This window comes from Balaenoptera acutorostrata, chromosome 9 (genome assembly GCF_949987535.1).
Source record: "Balaenoptera acutorostrata chromosome 9, mBalAcu1.1, whole genome shotgun sequence".
NCBI classification, from domain to species: domain Eukaryota; kingdom Metazoa; phylum Chordata; class Mammalia; order Artiodactyla; family Balaenopteridae; genus Balaenoptera; species Balaenoptera acutorostrata.
In genome coordinates, this window is record NC_080072.1 from 29,532,594 (window position 1) to 29,539,956 (window position 7,363).

Sequence of the window (7,363 nt, forward strand, 5' to 3'; positions counted from 1 at the left end):
AACCTGTAAGGATCATTTCTTACCCAACATGTTGCTGAGTTTCAGGTACCAGTTTCTAATACCATAGCAAAGTTTGCTAGGAAAGACAGGTTAAATATCTGTTATCAAGTTTTGATGATGTCGTAATCAGTTCAGGCTGCCATAAAAAAAATACCATAGACTGGGTGGCTTAAACAACAGGAGTTTATTTTCTTACAGTCTGGATGCTGGAAAGCCTAAGATCAAGGTGCTGGCAAGGTAGGTTTCATTCTGAGGCCTCTTCTCTGGGCTTGTAGGCAGCCACCATCTTTCTGAGAGAGTGAGAGAGAAAGAGAGAGAGAGAGAGATTAATATCTCTCTCTGGTGTCTCTTTCTTATAAGGGCACCAATCCCCTCATGAAGGCCCCATCCTTATGACCTCATCTAACTCTAATTACTTCCCAAAGGCCCCATCTCCAAACACCATCACATTGGAGTTTACAGCTTCAACATATGAATTTGGGGGGCGGGGAGGTACACAAACATTCAGTCCATAACAGATGATTATTACTTTAAAATAATGTCTTCTATTTATGTTGTACTTTCATGGTTGTAGAACAGTTTTCTTACATTTTCTTATATGATCTACTCTCATGATCTTGTAAAAGAGGACTGATAGTACAGTTCCCCTTTTTATAAATAAGGAAACTGAGATTCACAAGGGTTAAGTGTCTTGCAGGAGGTTCTGCAACCAGGAAGCTGGAGAGACAATCTTATAACCCCAGCATCTGATCTCTGCTCCAGCCCTGCAAGCAGTCCAAGAGTAATTGCTTTAGTCAAATGTTTATTTTTACCCCCCCCAGGGCTATTGTAAATCATTAGAATTTCACTGTAATTTACTTTCAAGTTCAAATCTATATATGAATTCAGAAAAGGATTCATTCTGAAAAACCATCTAAAGAAGACTGTCAGTTTTTGTACTCCTGTGTGAACTTTGGGGCTGTCAGCCTATGTTCTCTGTGTTTATTCAGAATAAGAGCTGATTTTTGAGGTTGACTGAGAGATAAATTAGAGGGGCTTCTAGTGTATATAAAACCTGATAGCTGATGTGTTGTTCTCAGCAACCAGTGATGAGAAACCATAAGTTAACAACCTAGACACTCATACTCTCAGCTTTGTTTGTTTGTGCTTTTGGTTCTAAAATACAGTTGACCTTTGAACAACATGGGTTTGAATTGTGCAGGTCCACTTATGCAAGAATTTTTTTCCAATACGCTGTAGTTGGTTGGTTGAATTCACGAAAGCTCAACTACAGAGAGGGAGGAATGACCATAAATTATACTCGGATTTTTGACTCTGCAGAGGGCTGGTGCCCCAACCCCTGCGTCTTTCAAGGGTCGACTGTATATCAGCTGGCTAATCCCCAGAATTGTGTTTCTCTCTTAGCCAGGAGTGGAGAAAAGTGAGCAAAGAGCAGACATAATTTGGGGTATATTTCTTAACTGATCTGTACCTACTACAAATTTCTTCTACATGAGAGCATCCTTCCTACAACTATGGCCCTTGTTTTGGAAAGCATGTGCTGGACAAAGTCTTTCTAGTACTTAACCAAATCAGAAGTAATGTTGGTCTGATGAAGGAGAGATGGTCAGGGCTGTGATGGGTGTTGGCAGCCTGGAGGAGGCAGTTAACATTCTTAGGCTGTAGAGCAAAGGCCTGTTTTAAGCCTTGGTGATGTCTGTTCTAGGGGGTGAAAGGTACTGATCACAATCAAAATGGGGAAGATGGCAAAGCAGCCAACTCTTGACAGAGTAGAATCCAGCCTGTACCATGGTTATTGACCATATTTAAAGGGACCTTCAGAGTTTGGAACACATTGTTGGCAGGAAGTATACCATGACCTCTTATTTTTATAAAAAGGCCCACATTTACTTATACGGGAAAAGCTCCTTGACATAAATGATTAGGAGTTAATATGGAAGGCACGGTGGTGGTAATGTCTGTAGGGACAGAAAACTCTTCCATACCTAAACCTTCTTCTATTCATCTCTGCCCCAAGTTTGCTCCTGATTGATTGGTGCCCGCACACAAGGATGTGGGTGATTTTTATCTGCACCAAGGTGGATATTTCATTTTAAGTGAGTCTCCATAACTGCTGTATATTCTAACCACATATAAGGAAAGCATAACAAAGAGCTAGAAGAATGAATCCACTTCACCTTGTTATAGTGTACAGTTGGCCCTCAGTACCCACTGGTTCTGCATCCATGCAGTCAACCAACCAATCTGTGGATGCAGAACCCACAGATACGGAGGGCTGACAGTACTATGCCATTTTTATATTAATGGCTTTGAGTATCTTCAGATTTTGGTATCCACAGGGGATCCTGGACCAGAGGAACTACTGGGTCTGACAGGGTGGGTCTCAACAGCAGTGTCACCCCCACATTGGTATATTACTATTAAAGATGCGGTACATTGCAAATTCTGAGTTACTTCAGTTAACGAAGGACATTTTTGATTGATTTGCATTCAGAAATCTAAATCTGAGATGATTTAAGGTTCTGCCAACTCAATTTCACTCACTTGGCTTCTCAGATGCATTCATAGATGGAGGAGAAAGATGCCACTGTAGCCAAGAAGCCTGGAAATGCCTGCAACTCAGTCTATTTAGTGATGCTGTAGCTGCTCATCTGCGTTTGCCCAGGGGAGTGTGTCATGCATGTGAACCACATCTGTCCTGTGTGTAGAGGTGGAAAAAGGGTTGAGAATCCTTTCATGCAGTGTTTTGTCACAGACCCTAGTTCAAACTCTTGAGCGTGGCATATCTAAGTCCACGCTCACTGCTTCCCATTCCCATTCCATATCGGATCCTCTGCTTCTCTTTGCTTATTCTTACACTCATTCTTGCCATTCTTATTCAGTAAGCCTTTGCCCCGTGGCTCCTTCTGGCTTGAGGACCTTTCTAACCTCAGTTAGTGCTGCTTCTCTCTGCTCCTCGTGTGACTTCTTATCAGACCCTAACCACATGGGTGTGTTGATGCATCTCTCACCCTCTAGACCGCAGGTGTCCATCCAGGGCAGAGAGTAGCTGTCTTACTCCCCACTGTACCTACACAGAGCTGTGGTCAGAGAGTCAGGAAGTGAGTGGTTAGTCTTTCTCTCCAGGATTGATGTTTCCTCACTTTAATGAGAAGTGATTATGCTGTTCTGAGGTCTTAAGACCTGACTGGTACTGGTATGCATAAAACGGAATGCAAGGTGGTGTGGTGAAAGGTCACTGAAAAATCCATCTACAAGGAAAAACTAGCTGAGTGACTCATACTTCATAAGGAATTATGGGCTGCTCAGAACATCTGCATCACATTAGGGAATGGGAAGCATGGAATCAAGTCCCCCAGAACTCTTTACCCCTCACATCCCTTCAGAACTTTAAAAGGCCGATAGCTGAGAGTCTGGGGTAAGCAGGTAAAAAAGCAATCTTCTCTGGGTTTTCTCCCAACACATTCACTGAGCTTTCTTGGCAAATGGAAGCCTCTTCCATTATTCATTCATTTTAGTACATTCTTATCGAATGCCTGCTCTGGATCAGGTATTGCGCTGGTTGCTCGGGATACATTGCCTGTATTCAGGGAGGTGTTGTGGGCTTCTGGGAGAGAGAGGTGAAGTAAACAGAACGCTGCAATTCACTGGAGACCGTGGTCCCCAAAGAGAACAAAAACATTTATAATGGACTTAGTTTGTATCCCACAGGGCCTCCTATCTGCTTTGTACAAAGGAAGATCTGCTGCCCTTTGCCCTTTTCTGTATAAGCATAAGCTTCATAGTGTGGTCTGGAATATTTGTATTACCACTGAGAGAATTCAAAGCCAGGGAGAAATTATGTGTGGTAATAGGTATATTTGGGTGTAGGGTGCTTGAAGAATTTTGACTAGTTGATGATTAAGAAAGGCAAGAAAATAATTTTTTCCTCTCCAGAGAAAACAGTTTGAAACTGAGACAAGGTAGATTTTTGTTGGTCACAGCAAAGGATCTTTCTGCTACTGTTTATCTGTGGGACTTTCTAGGAATCCTTAAGAGAATTTCAGGAAGAGAAATGGAATGTTTCTTGTTTGCTTTATAAAGAAATTCTTTTAAAGTTTAAAGAGGTCTGTGTGTGTGTGTGTGTGTGTGTGTGTGTGTCTGTGTGTGTGTCTGTGTGTGTATGTGCGTGTGTGTGTGTCTGTGCGCGCGTGTGTGTCTGTGTGCGTGTGTGTGTGTGTCTGTGTGTGTGCATGTATATGTGTCTGTGTGTGTGTGTGTCTGTGTGTGTGTGTGTGTGTGTGTGTGTGTGTGTGTGTTTGGGAATGGGGGGAAGCCTGGGTGAGAAGCATGCTCTTCCCAATTGGGGGCCGCCTGCCCCTCAGGTTCCAGTTATTCCGTCCACACCAGTGCCACATGCCCATGTATTCTCTATGACAGCCACTCCAATTCTCACATTCCTCAGACACATTTCCCCTTTCTTTGTCAATCCTTGCTTGCTTCCCCCAAATTAGATGCTACTCCATTCATTGCATCCCAGGAACACGTTTCTTATACCTCCATCAAAGCACATACCCCCTTGTTTCCTAAACTGCCTCTGTATCTGTAACAGCCAATAGCTTGTGAGGACAAATGGGCATTAGACCACGTGGCATTATCATCACTAGCATGGGGATTGTCAACATTGCTGAGTCAGCTGTTAAAGGCCCAGTTCTGCTAAATAATTAGCTATGTAACTTTGGGGCGAGTTCATTAACCATCATAAGCTTCAATTTCCTTCTCTATAAAATAGTGATAATAATAATCCCTATCACATAAAATGTTTAGTTATGCAGATAAAATTAAACAATATGTATGCAAAGTATTTAGCAGAGAGCCAGAGAGCCGCTAGGTGGGCACTCAAAAGAGTGTTACCAGCCTTGATCAAGTTCTCAGTAACTATACCTTGTATGACCTGAATGAACATCTTCATGAAAGTGGTTTTTCCTCAGCTGTGTTCTTGCTGTGGTGCTTTAGTTATTCAGATTCCTGATACCTAAGAAGTGTAAATATTTATAAAGACCTCAGGCATTTTAAACTTTAAAATTCTCTGGGCTGTGATAGGAACAAACAGTAAATGGCACATGGAAGCGTAATTCATAAAGTTTTAACATGATCCAATTAAAATGTCCAAGCTTCAATATACCTGTCTTCTTTTGTGTATCATTCGATCTCAGTTTTCATCTCCCTGAGAGTATTCCACAGTTACTTCCAACTGATCTCACAAATTGCTTTTGGGAAACTAGCCCCAAGATCCTGTGCTCTCAGCCCTGCCTTCTACCATCCCAAGAAACATCCTTCTGACGAGACAACAATAAACTCAACCATCTGCTTTTGGCATGTGTGAAACTGCACAGTGACTACTTCACATTGTGGCAGTACAGAGAGGGTCTGGGGCCAGTACATGGGATGTTTTTTACTTTTGGAGAAATCCACCCTCCCTACTTTCAGAAATGGATTATAGTGGGGCATGAATTGAGACAGAGCCTCTCTAGAGCTGGCGTGGACGCCATCTTTCTCTCAGTTCCTCCACCTGCGGTTGAGGCCAGAGGATCACAGATAAATTCATTCAAGACGAAGGTTCTAACTTTTGTCACTAACTGGAAGAAGTTAGGAAAACCAGACCCCATGTGAGTTTAAATTTTTTTTTTCCTTTTCACCGATTACAATGAGAATTTTTTAGTTATTTAAAAAGATCCTTCCCGCCCCCCCCCAAAAAATCAAACAGGAACGAAAATCAGCCCTCCTGTTGTCCTTCGCCAAGCCAGCAGCGGTTAGGTGAGTGAGCACAGCGCGTATCTATAATTCAGCTCGGGAATATTTCTCTTAATAATTAATAGAGCACCACAAAAGGAGGATGCCCAATAGGGCCCTCGAACAAAGCTGCCAGCTGAACACGACAGTGGCTGCCTTGGCGCCACCTGACCCCGCAAGGTCGAGTTTGCTCCAGCAGTCCGGGCGCACGCCGCCACTGCCTGCTTGGCCCATCAGAGAGGGAGCCGGGAGAGGTGCCCGGAGCCCCGTTGCCACCTGAGCTTGTGTGTGTGTGTGTAAATTCTGACTCCCCACCGCTAATCTTTCTTTTGGCATATTTGTGAGAATTGCATATTTACATCGACATCCAGGGGCATTTCACACGCCAGCCAGCTAATAAGCAATCCGAGAGTCCACCGGGGTGAGGACGCCGCTGCGAGCGCACTCGCCTGCCCACGGCGCGGGGCGGGTGGGGGGGGGCTTGGGGAAGTGCGGTTTTTGTTGTTTTATGGAGGTGGGTGGCATTGGAGATCCGACCACTACGTTAGAGACCTCCCGGGAGCCAGACCTCTTGCCAAATCGTATTTCTTTTTGCAGCAACAGGTTCGCCGAGGGCTCCTCCCATTCTCCCAAAGCCCCCCGCCCCCGGGGCGGACTTGCAACCTGCTCCTAGCGCTCCGACTCTCTCCTAACTCGGACCTCAGCCTCCCTGCGCAGCCCTTAGCCTGGGCCCGATTCCAATTTCAGTAATCCTTCCCTCCCAGGGGTCGGACACCTGCGTAAAGTCGGTCTCCTCCGCTCCTGGGAGGCCCGACCCCCGAGTTGAGGCCGACAGACTCTCTCTACAAGGGAGGCGGAGGCCGAGGGGTCTGGGCGCGCTAGCAGACGACTAGAGAGCTGCGGGCTGGCGGCCTCGCCGGAGATGCACCCGGGCTCCCAAACCCACAAACCCGTTATGGTGCCGGGGCTGGTGGGTGGGGTGCCGGGGGAGATGCAGAGAAAGCGGGTCGGGGAGAGGAGAAGAAGCCCAGAAGCACCTTGCGGTCGAGACTGGACCTGCCGTCGAAGTCACCCCTTCCAGCCTCTCTTGGCGTTCCTGCTCTGCCGTCGGGACCCCATTTCAGCTCCAAAGGGGACACCTCTCTCTCCGGGATTAGCTCCTCGCCTCTGGGGGCGTAAGCCGGGGGATCCTAGAATGGTTCCCACTGGCTCCCCGGAGCCTCGTTGTCGGGGGGCCGCGGCCGGGGGGCCGGCAGTCACGCCATCGTGACTGCGCCCGCCTCGCCGCGCCGGGAGGCGCCCCCGGTGACCGCCGTGAACGCCACACCCTCGGACGGCCCTGGCCCCGCCCCCGGCCGGCGCGCGCTCCCGGCCAGGGGAGGCGTGTGCTGCTTCTGCAGCCAGCGAGAGAGGGAGAGGGAAGGATATTGGAGGAATTCGGGATTAACAAGTGATCGCTGCTGTCTAGGATTTTGTTTCTTTCTCTGGGGAACCTTGACTTTCTTTCCCCGTCGAGCCCTTCTGTGCTGAACTCCCGAGGAACCAGGAGTCTTGGGGTCCTCCCTGGGGCAGCCCCGATCCCCACCCCCGG

General features: G+C 46.8%; 1 long non-coding RNA gene across 1 annotated transcript; it reads right to left on the bottom strand.

Annotated features, from left to right (window-relative positions):
* Positions 1-207: 207 nt before the first annotated feature.
* On the bottom strand, positions 208-7,045 carry LOC103021065 (uncharacterized). The gene is made up of 3 exons (XR_450898.2): positions 6,810-7,045; positions 2,545-2,698; positions 208-290 (listed from the first exon to the last, which is right to left on the bottom strand). It is a non-coding gene; the product is annotated as an uncharacterized LOC103021065 (long non-coding RNA).
* Between the last annotated feature and the right edge of the window lie 318 nt (positions 7,046-7,363).